Below are 17,624 nucleotides of genomic sequence, written 5' to 3' on the forward strand. Positions count from 1 at the left end.
GGGATAGAAAGATGGTAAGCATATATCCACCAGTTTTTATTCCTATTGTGTTAAAATTTCATTCTGTGAGGTGTGAGCATCAAGCTGTATACTTGGAATCCCATGACTTAGAGTCAGTGGAGAATTCCTGGGATAGGACCATCAGAGGATCAACACAGATAACCCAGGCAAGATGCTATCTGGCTGCATCTGTACAGAGCTGGTCACAGCCTGTACCATACCAGTTGCCTCCGAAGTGTCTGAAGAAAAGACAGGTAAGAATAGAAAGATCCAAAGGAGTGCTTAAGAGCTGTCCAAAACTATAGTCATATGAGCATTCATCATATCATTAAACAAGTGAAAAAAGGTAAATTCTCATCAAGTTAGGATATGTTAAATAAATTGTGGTACATTCAGTCAATGAAACACTGAATCCCTGAGAAAAACACAGTAATAGAAGGCTGTATCATGATATAAAAATATTTATAATAATTTTAAGTTGGAAAATCTGGTTTTATAACAGCAATGTATGAAATAACTTTATAATATCAATTTGATTTTGTTTAAATAAATAATTTTCTCATTCTTTGAAATGACTAAGATTTATATATTTGTTAGTCTTTCTTTTCCCCTATGTCTTGCTATATTCTCCTGGGTTCTACTCAGGCTGCAGAACACATTACTTTTTCTCTAGAAATTATTTCTAACTTTCTATCAATAGAGAATTACTATTGTTATCATCTTCCTTCTCTTCCTTCATTTTTTCTCATTCGTCTGTTCTGCTTGTTCTTGTCCTTCTTCAGAGATATTACACCAGAATCACAGAGGATGATAAATTAATGTTTCTTCTGGGTGAAAACCTATTTTTCTAATTTCTTATTGTTTACTTTGCCTGTTATATTAGTCACCTTGGGCTGCCATTACAAAAGACTGTGTAGCATAAACAATCGGAATTCATATACAGACAGGTAGCTTAAATGATGGGTATTCCCTAGTGGCTCTGGAACACATGTATACCTCTGGCAGATTCATTTTGATATTTGGCAAAACTAATACAATATTGTAAAGTTTAAAAATAAAATTAAAAAAAAAAAAAAAAAGAATCTGCCTGCAATGCAGGAGACCTGGGTTTGCTCCTTGGGTTGAGAAGATCCCCTGGAGAAAGGAATGGCAACCCACTCTAGTATTCTTGCCTGGAGAATCCCATGGACAGAGGAGCCTGGTGGGCTATAGTACATAGGGTCACAAAGAGTCAGACATGACGGTGACTAAACAACAAGCTTGAACAATGGGAATTTATTTCTCACAGTCTGGAAGGTGGGAAGTCCAGGATCAAGGAGCTATTCCTGTAGGTTCCTCAGTGAAGCCTCTCTTCCTGGTTTGCAGATGGCCGCCTTCTTGCTGTATCCTTAAATGATGGAGAGAGAGAGCAAGCAAGCTCTCCAGTGCCTCTTCTTATAAGGGCACCAGTCTCATGAAGGCCCTACCCTCACGACCCCAGCTAAACCAGATTACCCCTCAGAGCACCCTCCCCTCCATTTACAAATACCATTGCATCGAGGTTATAGCTTTAACATAAAAAATTTGGAAAGACACACTTTAGCCCATAGCACCTATTGATTTTATAGAATGATAGACTCTTATTCCAGGTGAAATTTAGAGGGGATCCAATTCAATCTTTCACACAAAAGTAGTGATCCAGGCTATAAGATTCCTAAGAAATGATAGTACTGCTAAGTCACTTCAGTCATGTCCAACTCTGTGCAACCCCATAGACAGCAGCTCACCAGGCTCCCCCGCCCCTGGGATTCTCCAGGCAAGAACACTGGAGTGGGTTGCCATTTCCTTCTCCAGCGCATGAAAGTGAAAAGTGAAAGTGAAGTCGCTCAGTCGTGTCCAACCCTCAGCGACCCCATGGACTGCAGCCCTCCAGGCTCCTCGGTCCATGGGATTTTTCAGGCAAGAGTACTGGAGTGGAGTGCCATTGCCTTCTCCGATGATAGTATTACTTTACATTTAACTTATTAGTCTTTGGGCATTGGAAATTGCCCAGGAAAGAAGGATCTTTTCAAAGAGTATATTTGTCTCTTAGAATAAGAATAGTCCTAAGGACTAAGTAATTTTAAAATCTTAATAACAGTAGTAACAAGTGCTTATTTTGCTCTTACTGTGTGCCAGGCATAATTTCAAGCACTTTTAAAGTGTTAACACATTTACTCCTCACCCTAATCATATAAGTGCTATTAGTGTCCTTATTTTACAAAGAAACTGAGGCACAGAGAGCTCAAATAACTTTCCCAAGGTCCCATGGTTAGTAAGACTTGGAACTGGGGTTTGAAATCTAGCCATCTGGCTCCAAAGTCTATATTCTTAAACATTACATCAAGAGAATAATTTCCAGAGCTTCCACTTTTATTTCCTTCATTCTCATTTGCCATTGCTTCTTTATTTTTCATAAGGTTTCTATGATCTCTAGGCCAAATGAGATTCCAAAAATAACAATTTTAATTTTCAAATCGAGGGCATGATTTCTAAATGGACCAAGTTATTTTTGTGAACCCTACATAAAATTCAGGAACAGAACTTTGGGAAGGAACTTCCAGATGGCAGTAAATCTTCACAGTTCAGTAATTAAGCCTTTTGAGAATGTTACTCTGTTATGGAGCCACTGGCTGATTAACTGTACAATATCAATTATATCAAACGGCACTACTTTAATTCTGTCAAAATTTAGAGAAATCTGACATGCTGACACGAGACTCTGTGAAGTGTGATAATGAGCTGCCAAGTGTCATAAAGTGCCACGGTGGTGGGGGGGAGGGGGGACAGCCTTGCTTTCAAACTAAAGATGTTTTTTATCTTTATTCATATTATAGTATGCTATATTAAAACACCATGAACATCCAGATACACATGCTTGTCCAGTTTGAAATAGAGTCTAATCTTTTTTTAAAAGATTTTATGAATGAAGTCTAAGTGATAATAGTCAAATTCATAGAAGAAAATAAATATAGCATATATTTTTGGTTGAGAAAGAGTATATACCTATGAAATTAGGCCCTTAAACTTCTTGTTCCTTCATTTCTTCGAAGAATGACTCTCGGAAAGTTAACTGTAACTATGCAAAATTTAAAAGTTTGACTTGCCTAATTTTATAGTGATAGACACTTATCTGGTCATTAACAACAAATCCAGGCTGTTTAAATAGCAAAGCCGGAGTTACTAAGTGACAGGATCTTTCAACAAAGTTTGGCTTTCTTGAAAAAAAATGCCCTTTTCATAACGTTATTATAAATACAGTAGCTATCATCAAATATAAGAGCTTAGGGTTTCATCGATGGAGTAATAAGAAGAGTTAAAAGGCACTGGCCACTCTGTTTTGATTTTTCCATCATTATTTTAATGCAATATTTAAATGTTTTAATTTTCTCCTTGTGTCCTGAGCTAAACAAAAACTACCCTGAATGATGACTTAGAGAGATGTGTGAATGTCCTTAATGAGCACCTTACCATGGAAAAGGCATCCCTTTTCGTGCAGTAAGTGACCATTCCTTTCGGAACAACAACCACATCCGTACTCCTGGACTAGTTTTTACCTTCTTTCCTGCATTTCCAGTTACCTTCTGAATATTTCCACTTGGAAATTTCAGCATTCCCTGGAACTCAAATGTCCAATCTATCCTTTTTTCCAGACCCCTCTCTACTGATCTTCTTCCTCCTTTCCATTTGATTTAAAATTAAAGAAAAAAAAAATAAGTCATTGTTTTCCAAGTCTGTCACAGTTGAAACCTCAGTTGTCTTTATTTTTAGTTTTGGCTGACTCACTTTCAGCATTCTATGGATTTGTAACCTGGTATTGAACCTTTTGAACTCAATAAGACATAAACACTATAAAGGTTTTGTTTTTCTTGAATCACTGCTCACATTGAGTAAGCAAAACTTTGCTCTCTGTTAATGACAGTTGTAGAAGATTCCATTCTCCTGGAGCTCCCTGTACCAACATAGATCAAGTTTTCTTTTTTTACTCTTCAGATTTTACTTTTTAGCTCCTGTAATTATCTCCATGGCTGCTGCTGCTGCCAAGTCGCGTCAGTCGTGTCCGACTCTGTGCGACCCCATAGACGGCAGCCCACCAGGCTCCGCCGTCCCTGGGACTCTCCAGGCAAGAACACTGGAGTGGGTTGCCACCTCCCTCTCCAATGCATGAAAGCGAAAAGTGAAAGCGAAGTCGCTCAGTCATGTCCGACCTCTAGCGACCCCATGGGCTGCAGCCCACTAGGCTCCTCCATCCAAGGGATTTTCCAGGCAAGAGTACTGAGTGGGGTGCCATTGCCTTCTCCATGGCTACTCTCTGCTAATCTTTTCTTCACCTGGAAGGCTTTTCTTCTTAGGTACCAGCAAGATGGAACAAACTTTGCTTTTGTGTTTCCAAGCAGCCTTGCAATGATAAACAGTAGAAGACTGATACTTACCTTCTTCTCTTTGTTCAGTTATTATTTTCCAGTTATTGTTTCTTGACTCTGATAGCTCGGGGAAACAACCAGTCCATTGGCTGAACTAGAGGAAAATAGATGTCACTGCATTTTTGGCAGGCACTTTTTAATTTTTCATGAGTGATTTTCTTGGAGTTCCTCTCTTATAGGTCTTTGGGAAAGGAAGCACTCATCCTATCCCATAGAAAGGGAGGGTAAATAAAAACCACAACACTTCTCTCCTCCTGCATTTTCTCTTATATAGGCAATAAGGCAGGTTGAAGCTTGGATAATAGTTGGGGGGAGAAAAGTGCTGGTTCAGCTGCCACTTAGGGGTTCTTAGCTCGTCCTAGACTCTCAACTAACTATTTGCTACTTTAGTTAGAGTAAGGTTACCTGAGGTTTCTTTTTCCTGAACTTTGAAGCCTTGGTAACCAGTTCTGGGGCAACAGAGACCTACTTAAAATCTTATTGCAAGTGATCAAGCTATCTTGATATTTCCTTCGAAGTATTTTTCACATTCATAATAGGAGCAAGAATGTTATCTTAAAAGCCTGCACCAGGCTTTTCTGTGTAAATGTGTGTGTGGGGGGGTGCAAGGGTGGTGTCATGGAAACTCTGTCTTGTTTAAGAAAACTCTCAGATGCCTCAAAGTAGAATAGATTAATAGTTTGCAAATAAGAGATGTAGCCAACCTCTCTCTCTGTTATCTAGTAAATAATTGTTCACGCTTAAATTTAGCACTTCAAGATCCCACAATACTCTCTGAAATCAGGAAGTATATTTATATAATGACATTTTTCATGCTCTTCCCTGGCCTACAGTGCTATTCAAGAATGTTGGTGGTTTCTTATACATCTAATGAATAAAAGGAAGGAGTACACAGTGGGATCTCCTGAAGGACATAATGGGAACATGGGTGTGCAGGACACAAGATTTATCCATTGTCACACTCTGATCTTCTTTAAGCTTCTGAATTCTTTCTTCTGCATTGTGTAAAGAAAATTCTGGACTTTCATCCTTATTAGACATAATTCATCACTGGGTTCATGTTTCAGTTAAGCAAACAAACATCCAGATTCAGCTATTGAAACAAACATTAAACTCATAATCTCTGACAAGTACATCATATTGATAACTTTGGTCTGAGTCAATGTTCATTTCATTCCACTTGATCTAATGTTGTTAGAATCCACATTCCTCAGAAATTTGTCAATATAAATTAGCAAATCTCAGTTCACTTTGTATGGTCAGACTTTGTACTTTTCTCTGAGGCATGGTTGGATATGACCGTGGTTATGGAGCAGGAAATGGTGAACCACTCCAGTATTCTTGCCTGAAAAATCGCATGGACAGAGGAGCCTGGTGGGCTATAGTCCATAGGGTCTCAAAGAGACAGACATGACTGAAGTGACTTAGCATAGCATATGGGTCTAGAGACAATGAAGCCTGTTTAAGGGTATTGAGAAGAATAAACTTTACTTTGCAAGGTAACTGGGTTACTGAGGCTACTACAGTATCTTCAAACGAGGAAGTGGTTGTCTGCTCAGATAATAGGGGAATGCTTGCTTTTGCTGGCAAGGTGGGTTCAGAGACATTTGATTGCTCTGAGCCCCTCTTGTTTTCTGGTTATACTTAGATGTGTTCATTCCATGTTTTAAGGTCCATTTATCCATCATCAAATTCTTTATTTCTTATAAAATATTTGTCAGGGCTGTTAATCCAAGTTATATTTTAATACAGTAAAATACTTACTTAATTGTTGAAGTTAAGTTCCAGCCATTCCTGCATTAGGGCTAGTTATCATTCAAGACAAATTTCTAAACGAAGAAAATGAAAGTCTACCATTCAAGGACTCTTGCTGAAACAACTGTGTACTAAGGGAGAAACTGAATTAAATAGAAAGAATTAAAAGCAAGTAACAATACTGGGCCAAAAAAAGTAAATGAATAAATAAACTTCTAAACCAGTTAAGGGAAAAAAAAAGTACAAATAAAAATCATTTGCCCAGTAGAAGGCAGGGAGAGTGTGGAAAAGAAGCAAATAAGAGGCACAGTAAATAGAAAGTTTGAATAATATGCTTGAAACAAATCTAAACACATTGGATAACATTATCATAATGTATTATATGTTAGTAAAATTTGCTAGTTAAAAGACAAAGACACCCAAGCAAATGTTTTTGGAAGCCAACTATATGTTGTTTATAAGAGATTCATTTAAAACATGACTGTGTAAAACATTCACTTAAAGCATGACTGAATGTATAGGTAGAGAGAAAGAAATATCATAAAATAATTACCACAAGTAATCTGGCATTAACAAAAGAGAAAATAGAACTTAAGAACACAATTAATAGTGTCAATAGGGTACTTATTTAACTATAAAGTTTCAATTCACTAGAAAAATAAAACATTTCTCAGTTTAAAGGTATATAACAACATTACCTCAAAATATACAAAGTAAAAGTGGACAGAATTGTAAGAAAAAAATGACAAATTCACCATCATAATTGGGTAATTTAATAACTTCTCAAAAGGCAATAAGTTCAAGCCAAGCAAATCAAAAACTGGTAATGGTAAAGAAAATTTGAATAATACTTAAAAGTTGATCTATTGGTTAATTATACAGTCTCAAAACAAAGAATACACAATCTTCTCAAGCACATATGGATTATTTATAAAAATTAGCTGTTTATAAGTTCAGAGGAAATCTCTATAAATAAGAAGAAATTTATATCATGTAGGCTGCATTTTTAGACCAATATGGAATTCATTTATAAAATAAATAAGGAAAGAAAGTTCTTAGGCCTATCTCAGCAAACTAATATTAAATTCTAAAAAACTGGGGTCAAAACATAAGCATAAATAATAATGTAAATTATGATATCTAGAACTGGATATCAGTGAATGCATTGCATTAGAAATTTGTGGACCCAATTATATGAGAGATATTTTTATCTCTAAAATTATATAGCTATATACCTAAGGGAAAACAGGAATGATAGAAATAGTAATGAAGTAAGCATTGAATGAGGGAATTAGACTAAGAACAACAAAATAAAAAAATACACATTTAATGAAATGAAATGCAAGGAATAAATAAGACTGATAAAATGAAAAAGTAATTGAGAATGGCATATTTTATTAAGAACAAAAAGAGAATGTACAAATAATAATAATGTACAAATATTTTTAGGAATAAAAATGGGACATAACTAGAATAAATGAATGATGTATATCTCTTGGTTTATATGAAGGTACAGTTGAAAAATAATCCTGTGTCTTCTACTAGTTCTTCTCTGCTATTCATTTGATTCATGCTTGTTTTGAAGCTATGAAGAACTGTTGGATTCTCTTTAAATGGCACTACGTCAGGGCCCTTGATGAACTGTTGTAGGCCTTTGAACACACATGTTACTGCTGTTTCTGGTATACCTTCAAATATAACTTTAATGTAGTGTAGCTGGGATTCTGTATTAGCCTAGCACAATTGTGAAAGAATTTAATTTGGGCGATATGTGCAGAATATCCTTCTTTTCTTTTCTTTTTAGGGTCTTTCATGATGCCATTTTTCCAGTGTTGAAGAACTTGTCCATTGGGAGCCTTCTCAGGCAATTCTCAATTTCTTCCTCCATTTACCAAGATTAATCTCAAAGAACTGCACACTTAGAAATAAAACAAATTTCTCATAACTCATCTTAGGTTAATATAATAACTCTTCTAAGGTTATTTGCATATAAATAAGAGCTAATGGTTTTAGATCAGGTAAATTACATTTTAATGGAATTATAGGCACCAAACATAGTGAAACGGGCAAAGTATTTTTAAATGTATGAGGGTTGTAAATAGTAAGTACTGAGAAACATGAAAGTTTTACAATTTGAAGTCAGAACTGCAAAAGGGATGTCATAAAGTTCTAAAGGCAGGGTTTCTAACTTACCCCAGTCCAGGTTTTATGACTCAAAAATACATACGATTTGTTCCTAGAAGAAATGGTCTTGGAAAACTAATGAGGACAAATCCATTTCCATAACTAAAATATAACAGGTTTAGTCCATACTAAAACTCAAGACCAGCTTTCTTTGGATAATCTTTTGTCTGGCTAACACAGAAAATGGAACAGCTACAACCAGTTTGGGCAAGCCCAACTTCTAAGTGAGTCACCAGAAGCTATAATGCTAATCTTTTTGAAGTAACTGTTTTCCATTCAGGTTTGTTCCAGGGTCAAACAGAATTGCAGCGTTCCAGAAAGAAACAGGGAACTACCTCTTTGTAGGACATTCTGTCTTCATGTCACAAATGTTGATGTCTATGGTCAACCAACTGCTATTTCCTGACAAGAATGCGTGTCGAGACTATTTTCTCTGTTTACATTTCACGTGAAGAAAAGAGTACCATCTCTTGAGAAAGCTGTTTCCTTGTTAGAGTGCTTTCCATATCCAATCATTTTGTAAGACCTGAAAGTAAAGAACAAGAGCAATTACGAAGTAATTTTTTGTGAAGTAAAAGAAAAAAGACTATCAAAATTTCATTAGGAATCCATGACAGAAGTAAACTTAAAATTTGAGTGTCTACATGTATGAAATCTGCCATAGCTTGAAGATCATATCCCCTAATTTTTTTCTAGTGTATAGGCTGATACTTCTGTGTTAACTAAGAAATCTTATCAATATGTAATTATTTAAAAGAGAAGAAGACTATAACTGCATATTTTCTAGTTATAGGTATATATTTTTGAGTATTAGTATCTCTCAGCCACTGAAAACACATCATCTCAGTTAATACTCATATGACTATTATAATCATCTCCATGTTACAGATGAGGAAAATGAGGCTTAAAGAGATTGGATGGCAGGACTTCCAAAATGATGAGAAAGAAACTGCTCTCCAGGAAAAAAAAAATACTAATGGGTGAAAATTATAAAAAGCATTCATTTAAACCTCTGGAAACTGTCCTAAGGGCATTTAAGCAAATGGGGAAGCATTCATTCAAGAAAATCTTCTAAGTCTCAATAAGAACAATGAAAGTCTGTAGCACTTGAACCATGACTCAATTTATTATTCAGCTGGGTGCAGTGAAAACTCCATCACAGTGTGTGCATCCAAAAACGGGCTCCCAAGCTTTAGCTCCCTGTCTGGGGCTATGTTATCTCTATGTGAGGAGCAGGATGCCAGAAGTTCTTATTTCATCATGGTCCTCAGTGTAAAGTAGGCATGACTGAGAAGACCCACTTTCTCACCAAGCCCCCATTTGTAAGGCGGAAGCTCTGGCCCAGGCACAACAGAAGGATAATATTGAGTTCATGATTTTAGCCTTTCTCACCCCATTTCTCTTCTCCAAGTTCACTTATAGAATTGAAATCCCATGTTGAGAGGGTCAAGTCAAGAAAACTGGGGCAGCTGCCACTTCCTTCCATGACCTCTTGTAGAAAAGGAGTATTATTCCTGGGAAAGCAGACCTTTATCCTAGCATTGGCAGAGAGGTGCCTTGGCAGAACCGTAAGAGAGGCCACAGGGAAGAAATTCTCTCCAGTCTTATCTGGGGGGACTGATCTTATTTGGAACAGAGAGAAGAACTCCTTACCTAAGGTTGTTATCATTACAATAGATCTTAGTGGAAAACAAGGAAGAGGAAGCTGGCAGCTTTGCTGTGCCCTTTAGTCACTAAGTCGTGTCTGACTCTCTTTCAGCCCCAAGAACTGTCGTCCACCAGGCTCCTCTATGATTTCCCAGGCAAAACTATTGGAGTGGGTTGCCATTTCCTTCTCCAGAGATCTTCCTGACTGAGAGATTGAACCTGCCTCTCTGGAACTGTAGGTAGATTCTCTGCTGATGAGCCACCAGGAAAGCCCAAACAAAACTGCAGAATAGTCAGAAGTTTAATAGAATCTGGGAAAGAAACAACCAAGAAAAGCCCTCCTAGGATTAGAAACAACTCTGGGAGTCAGAAAAGTTGTGCGCATCGTTGAGGTTGCACATACTCAGGAGCAATGCATCTCACATCCTTGGTACTGGTGCTTCCTTCCTTTTTTCAACTTTCTCCATGTGTGAATGGGAGTGTCAGTAAAGTGAAGTGAAGTCGCTCAGTCGTGTCTGACTCTTTGAGACCCTATAGACTGTAGCCTACCAGGCTCCTCTGTCCATGAGATTTTCCAGGCAATAGTACTGGAGTGGATTGCCATTTCCTTCTCCAGGGGATCTTCCCAACCCAGGGCTCAAACCTGGGTCTCCTGCATTGTAGACAGATGCTTTACCATCTCAGCCACCAGGGAATAACTTGTCCTATATATGCTCCTCCAATTTACTTTGAGGGCAAATAATTTGTTTTCTAGATTCACTGGTATAGAAATAGAGAGGAATTTTGTGGGATCATACCCAGTATCTTAATCCTACCTGATTTAAATGATATGGTTGATGAGATTGGGGACTTTTGAGCTAGTCGATGGTATTTTGGACTTTGTGTTGATGCTATAATAAGCTGAGGCTTTTGTGGATTTGGGAATGGGAGGAATGTATTTTGCATATGGAAAAAAAATATATATATATGAATCTTTGGGGGCCAATGGCAGATTGCAGTAGCCTGAATAATGGCCACCACAATATGTTCACATCTTAATCTCTGGAACCTGTTAATGTTACCTTACATGGCAAAAAGGACTTTGCAGGTGTGATTAAATTAATGGGTAGAGTCTCACAATGGGGAGAATCTCCTGGATTATCCAGGTGGACCTAATATAATCCTAAGGGTCCTTAATAAAGAGGATGCAGGAAGTCAGACAGGCAGGTTGACAATGTGTGATCAAAGCAGAGATTGGGGTGATGGAGCCACGACTCAAGGAATCCCAGCAGCCTCTAGAAGCTGGAAGAAATAAGGAACTGATTCTCCCCTGGAACATCCAGAAGGAAACAGTCCTGTTGGCATCTTGACTTTAGCCCAGTGAAACTGACTTTGGAAATCTGGTCTCCAAAAGTGTAAGAGAGTAAATCTGCAATATTTTTAGCCACCATGTTTGTGGTAATTTGTTATGGCATTCATAGTACTCTATTACAGTAAATATGCAAGTAGTTATATAAAAAGAATAAAATTTCATATTTTCTCCCTTCTTTTCTTGACTAATTTAAAAAGCAATTCTCTTATTACAATATAAATGTAATTGTATTGTTAAACCTATAACATAGAGAACTACAATATTCTTGACAATAACAGCATAAAGGAGCAGGGTGTGAACCAAGCTCTTTTAGAATTAGGAAATGATACCAGATGATAACAGACCTCTACCAGAAAAAATATAGAGAATGCAAAAGATACATAAGAAGGTTAACTAACAAACTCTGTAACCGCAATATAGTTTAGGTTTTCTTTCTTCTCTCAGTTTCTTTAAACAATATTAGATTACATAAACTAATGATTATAGCAAAGTATTGTTAGATTTGAAACACATATAGATCCACCATGTATAACTGTAATAGCACCAAAAATGTGAAGAGAGAATTAAGATATATAAGAACAAAGTTTCTACATTTTATTGACACTCAGTTCAGTTCAATTCAGTTGTTCAGTCGTTCAGTCGTGTCTGACTCTTTGCGACCCCATGAATCACAGCACGCCAGGTCTCCCTGTCCATCACCATCTCCTGGAGTTCACTCAAACTCACGTCCATCGAGTCGGTGATGCCATCCAGCCATCTCATCCTCTGTCGTCCCCTTTTCCTCCTGCCCCCAATCCCCCTCAGCATCAGAGTCTTTTCCAATGAGTCAACTCTTCGCATGAGGTGGCCAAAGTACTGGAGTTTCAGTTTTAACATCATTCCTTCCAAAGAGCACCCAGGGCTGATCTCCTTTAGAATGGACTGGTTGGATCTCCTTGCAGTCCAAGGGACTCTCAAGAGTCTTCTCCAACACCACTAAGACAGTATAAAGCTGATATAGATTCTGATAAGTTAAAATGTAGTTTGTAATTCATAGAACAGCTACTAAGAAAGCAGGACAAAAGTATAATTCAGTTCAGTTCAGTCACTGAGTTGTGTCCAACTCTTTGCGACCCCATGAACCACAACACACCAGGCCTCCCTGTCCATCACCAACTCCTGGAGTTCTCCCAAACTCATATCCATCTAGTCAGTGATGTCATCCAACCATCTCATCCTCTGTCATCCCCTTCTCCTCCTGCCCTCAATCTTTCCCAGCATCAGTGTCTTTCAAATGAGTCAGCTCTTAGCATCAGGTGGCCAAAGTATTGGAGTTTCACCTTCAATATTGGTCCTTCCAATGAACACCCAGGACTGATCTCCTTTAGGATGGACTAGTTGGATCTCCTTGCAGTCCAAGAGACTCTCAAGAGTCTTCTCCAACACCACAGTTCAAAAGCATCAATTCTTCAGCGCTCAGCTTTCCTTATAGTCCAACTCTCACATTCACACATGACTGCTGGAAAAACAATAGCCTTAACTAGATAGACCTTTGTTGACAAAGTAATGTCTCTGCTTTTTAATATGCTGTCTAGGTTGGTCATAACTTCCCTTCCAAGGAGTAAGCGTCTTTTTATTTCATGGTTGCAATCACCATCTGCAGTGATTTTGGAGCCCCAAAAATAAAGTCAGCCACTGTTTCCACTGTTTCCCCATCTATTTGCCATGAAGTGATGGGGCTTGATGCCATGCTCTTAGTTTTCTAAATGTTGAGCTTTAAGCCAACTTTTTCACTCTGTTTCACTTTCATCAAGAGGCTCTTTAATTCTTCAATTTCTGCCATAAGGGTGGTGTCATCTGCATATCTGAGGTTATTGATATTTCTCCCTGCAATCTTGATTCCAGCTTGTGCTTCTTCCAGCCCAGCGTTTCTCATGATGTTCTCTACATATAAGTTAAATAAGCAGGATGACCATATACAGCCTTGACATACTCCTTTCCCAATTTCGAACCCATGTGTTGTTCCATGTCCAGTTCTAACTCTTGCTTCCTGACCTGCATACAGATTTCTCAAGAGGTAGGTCAGGTGGTCTGGTATTCCCATCTCTTTCAGATTTTCCACATTTTATTGTGATCTACAGAGTCAAGGTGTTGGCATTTTCAATAAAGCAGAAATGGATGTTTTTCTGGAACTCTCTTGGTTTTTTGACGATCCAGCGGATGTTGGCAATTTGATCTCTGGTTCCTCTGCCTTTTCTAAATCCAGCTTGAACATCTGTAAGTTCACAGTTCACGTATGGCTGAAGCCTGGCTTGGAGAATTTTGAGCATTACTTTACTAACGTGTTTGATGAGTGCAACTGTTCAGTAGTTTGATCATTCTTTGGCATTGCCTTTCTTCGGGATTGGAATGAAAACTGACCTTTTCCAGTCCTGTGGCCACTACTGAGTTTTCCAAATTTGCTGACATATTGAGTGCAGCACTTTCACAGCATCATCTTTCAGGATTTGAAATAGCTCAACTGGAATTCCATCACCTCAACTAGCTTTGTTCGTAGTGATGCTTCCTAAGGCCCACTTGACTTTGCATTCCAGAATGTCTGGCTCTATGTGATTGTCTGGGTCATGAAGATCTTTTTTGTATCGTTCTGTTTATCCTTGCCAAATGTCATTAAAAGAATTAAAATGTTACATTAGAAAATATCTACCTAATACAAAACAGGCAATAAAGGAAGAATATAGGCACAAAAAATAATGAGATCTGTAGAAAATAAAAAGCAAAATTAGAGATATAAACCCAACTATATAAATAATATCATTAATTGTGAATTTATTAAATAATACAATAAAAATAAACAGTAACATTTTATTACAAGAAACAAAACAAAACCAAGATCAAACTATATGTTGTCTAGGGGATGTTTCACTTTAGATTAAACAATAAAAATGTAAGTCAAAGGTTAAAGGATGGCAAAAGATATACCATGCCAACGTCAATCACAAAAAACTAGAGTGGCTATATTAATATCAAACAAAATATAACTTAAAACAAAATGTATTACTAGATATAGAGGGTAATTTAATAATGATAAAAAGGTTGATCTACCAGGAAGACATAGCAATTTAGACATATTAGTTTCTAACAGCAGAACTCCAAAATATGTAGCAAAAACTGACAAAATGGAAAAGAAAAATAGAAAATCCAACAATAATAGTTAAAAACTTCAATATTTCACTTTTGATAACTGATAGAAAAATTAGACAGCAAATCAAGAACTGAGAGTATTATTCAGCAATAAAAATGAAGTATTGAGCATGCTACTAATTGGATGAAATATGAAACTATCGTGTTAAGTGAAAGAAGCCTGGCACAAAATCACATGTTATATGATTCCATGTATATAAAACAGGAAGACTAGACAAATTTATAGAGATAGGAAGTAGATTAATGGTTGCTTGGGTCAGTGAGGTTTGTGAAAGTTCAGGGGAAGAATGGAAATTGATAATGGATTTCTTTTGGGAATGAAGAAAATGTTCTATAATTAGATAATGAGGCATGCATAACTATGAATAAACTAAAAGCATTGAATTGTACACTTTAAGTGGGTGCTTTTTAAGGTTAGTTATTTATATACCAACAATATTCTTGAAGAAAAAAGATACAATCTGAGCTGGGGCTGGCAAACTTCAGCCCACAGGCCAGTTGTGATCCCTTGCCTGTTTTTGTATAGATTGTGAGTTAAGAATGTTTTCACATTTTTTAATGGTTAAAAAATTAAGAAAAGAGTATTTCATGATGTGCAAATTATATGAAATTCAAATTTCCACATCCATTAAAAAATTTATTGAAATATACATATACACATGGTGAAGTAAGATTTCTAAGGTTATCTAAATAGTAAGTTTCAGACTTGAATTCAAACTCATCTAGACTGAATGTAGATCCCTCTAGTATAATTGTAACAAAAGTCCTAAGCCATAATCATAGAAATGAGACTCAATTCAGAGATTCTGAGATGCAGAACCATCACCAATAGCCATCATTGGGTCATGTGTTGGGAAAGGGGTCACAAGTGTTGACTAGCAGAAATTTCATGGGGAGCAAAGGCAGGAGAGTTATAATGGCCTTACTTTCTACAAGGAAATTCTTGAACTAAAGAGTGAGCTAGGAGATACTCTTTACATTAACATACTCTGACCCCATGAATACATAAGACATGAATACACTTTCCTATGGAAGGTTGCTATGCAGCTCTGTTTGTATTTCGATTGTTGCACCTTCATGCAAGGGATTCTTGCGTCTATGTGAACAATTTTATGCCAAATATCATCTACTTTTTTTAATGAATGAGGTCTTTACTTACCCATGTAGATACAGTTTTCAAGAATATGAACAAACTTTTCCAAAGTCTAAGTGGAAGAGTTGTAGTTTGAAACCAGGTCTTTGAGTCAACAGAGCCTGTGCTTCCTTAGTGCACCATGGACTTCTCACAACATCACAAAAAAGGACAGTTAACATTCTAATTTTTTTCTTACTGCAAGGGAGAATATGACTTTTTGGTCATTGAATGAGTTTTATCTACCTCATATGTGCTTCTCTTCATTTTAATCATATGCAATATATTCTGAGCTGTTTTGGTACCTACAATAATTCTCTAGTCTTTTCTTGTGAGCATCTATTTGTATTTCAAAGATGCCTGTTTGAGAACCATCTGAGGCAGAGACTTATTTCTATAGGATCCAAGCAGGTAGCATAAATGTATGCAGTAGGTCAGGTGTGGGACAAAAAGAAGCAATGTTGTGAGAGAGAGAAGCAGTGTCTGCACAATATCCATTCTTCTTTTTGTCCTAAACAATAGGGCCTCGAATTTTAATCTGGGTATGTGATTCCTTGAAATAAGGCCTTCATTTCAAAGCCCTCCTTGTAGATACAGATAGCTCTGTGTTAGAGTTCTGGACAGTGGTATGCTGGACCTGGCTGTGCTTGGCAGAGCCAATGGTGCACATTGCTCCTAATTTTTGATGTCAAGTTGGAGGCTTGAAATCAGCATGGCAGGAGAATTTATACAATGAAAATTACAGGGCTGTTTATCAAACATTTACTAACACACTACTGGTTTGAAATAATGAGCTGTAAACTGCATTCAGTTCAGTTCAGTTCAGTTGCTCAGTCGTGTCCGACTCTTTGCGACCCCATGAATCGCAGCACTCCAGGCCTCCCTGTCCATCACCAACTCCCAGAGTTCACTCAGACTCACGTCCATCGAGTCAGTAATGCCATCCAGCCATCTCATCCTCTGTCGTCCCCTTTTCCTCCTGCCCCCAATCCCTCCCAGCATCAGAATCTTTTCCAATGAGTCAACTCTTCGCATGAGGTAGCCAAAGTACAGGAGTTTCAGCTTTAGCATTACTCTCCTTTAAAAATATCTTGCATAATCCTCTCACCTCTTCTTTCTTGCTTCTTCCTTCATCTTGCTGCTTGGCATGAGGAGGTGATAGGTGGTGCTAAAGCAGCCTTCTTATACCATGGAGGTTGGTCCTTGATGACTTCACAGAGAAATAATATTACACATTTGTTGGCTTTCAGAGGATGCTGATGCAGGTGGTCTAGGGACCACACTTTGAGAACCTCTATTACTTTGGATTTTTCCTTTCAGGCAGTTGAATAAAATCATAACTGATACTGTTAAGAGATGCTGGTGAAATAGAGAAAACATGCCTCATCTGAATGCATTCATATTCAAAATTTTAAAATATAGAGCTGATCAGTAATACACATCAGCTGGCCTAATTAAGCTGTGGAACAGAGTGAAAAGAGCTAAAATCTTGATTTACCTGAAGCACTCTACTGTCAGCAATTGATACCTTCCACCCTAGGGGAAGGAAAAGGCATTGTATGTGTTATTTTTGTTAGTTGCCAAATCACGTCTGACCCTTTGCAACTCCATGGACTGTAGCCCGCCAGGCTCCTCTGTCCATAGAATTTCCCGGGCAAGAGTACTGGAGTGGATTGCCTATTCTTTAGGGGATCTTACTGACCCAGGGATTGAACCCGCATCTTCTGCATTGGCAGGCCAATCCTTTACCACTGAGCCACCAGGGAAACCCAGTATATGTGTAAATAATGAAAGTTACCAGTAAAATAAGTTTGAACAGTGAATAGTGTGGAGATTGGAGTAGACCCAGCCACTGCGCGCGCAGAACTTGATTAGATTGTTTTACATACCCATGCACACTGGCTCTAGGTGCATCTTTCTTTTCTAAACA

The 17,624-nt window shown here is 37.6% G+C and overlaps 1 long non-coding RNA gene across 1 annotated transcript in view; it reads right to left on the reverse strand.

The window, feature by feature from the left end:
* Nucleotides 1-7,571: 7,571 nt before the first annotated feature.
* LOC133228530 (uncharacterized) overlaps nt 7,572-17,624 on the reverse strand; it is a 79,907-nt gene continuing 69,854 nt past the window's right edge. The window contains exon 3 of the long non-coding RNA XR_009730242.1: nt 7,572-8,907. This is a non-coding gene — a long non-coding RNA (uncharacterized LOC133228530). The remainder of the gene's footprint in view (nt 8,908-17,624) is intronic.

This window comes from Bos javanicus, chromosome 2, assembly GCF_032452875.1.
Source record: "Bos javanicus breed banteng chromosome 2, ARS-OSU_banteng_1.0, whole genome shotgun sequence".
Classification (NCBI taxonomy): Eukaryota; Metazoa; Chordata; class Mammalia; order Artiodactyla; family Bovidae; genus Bos; species Bos javanicus.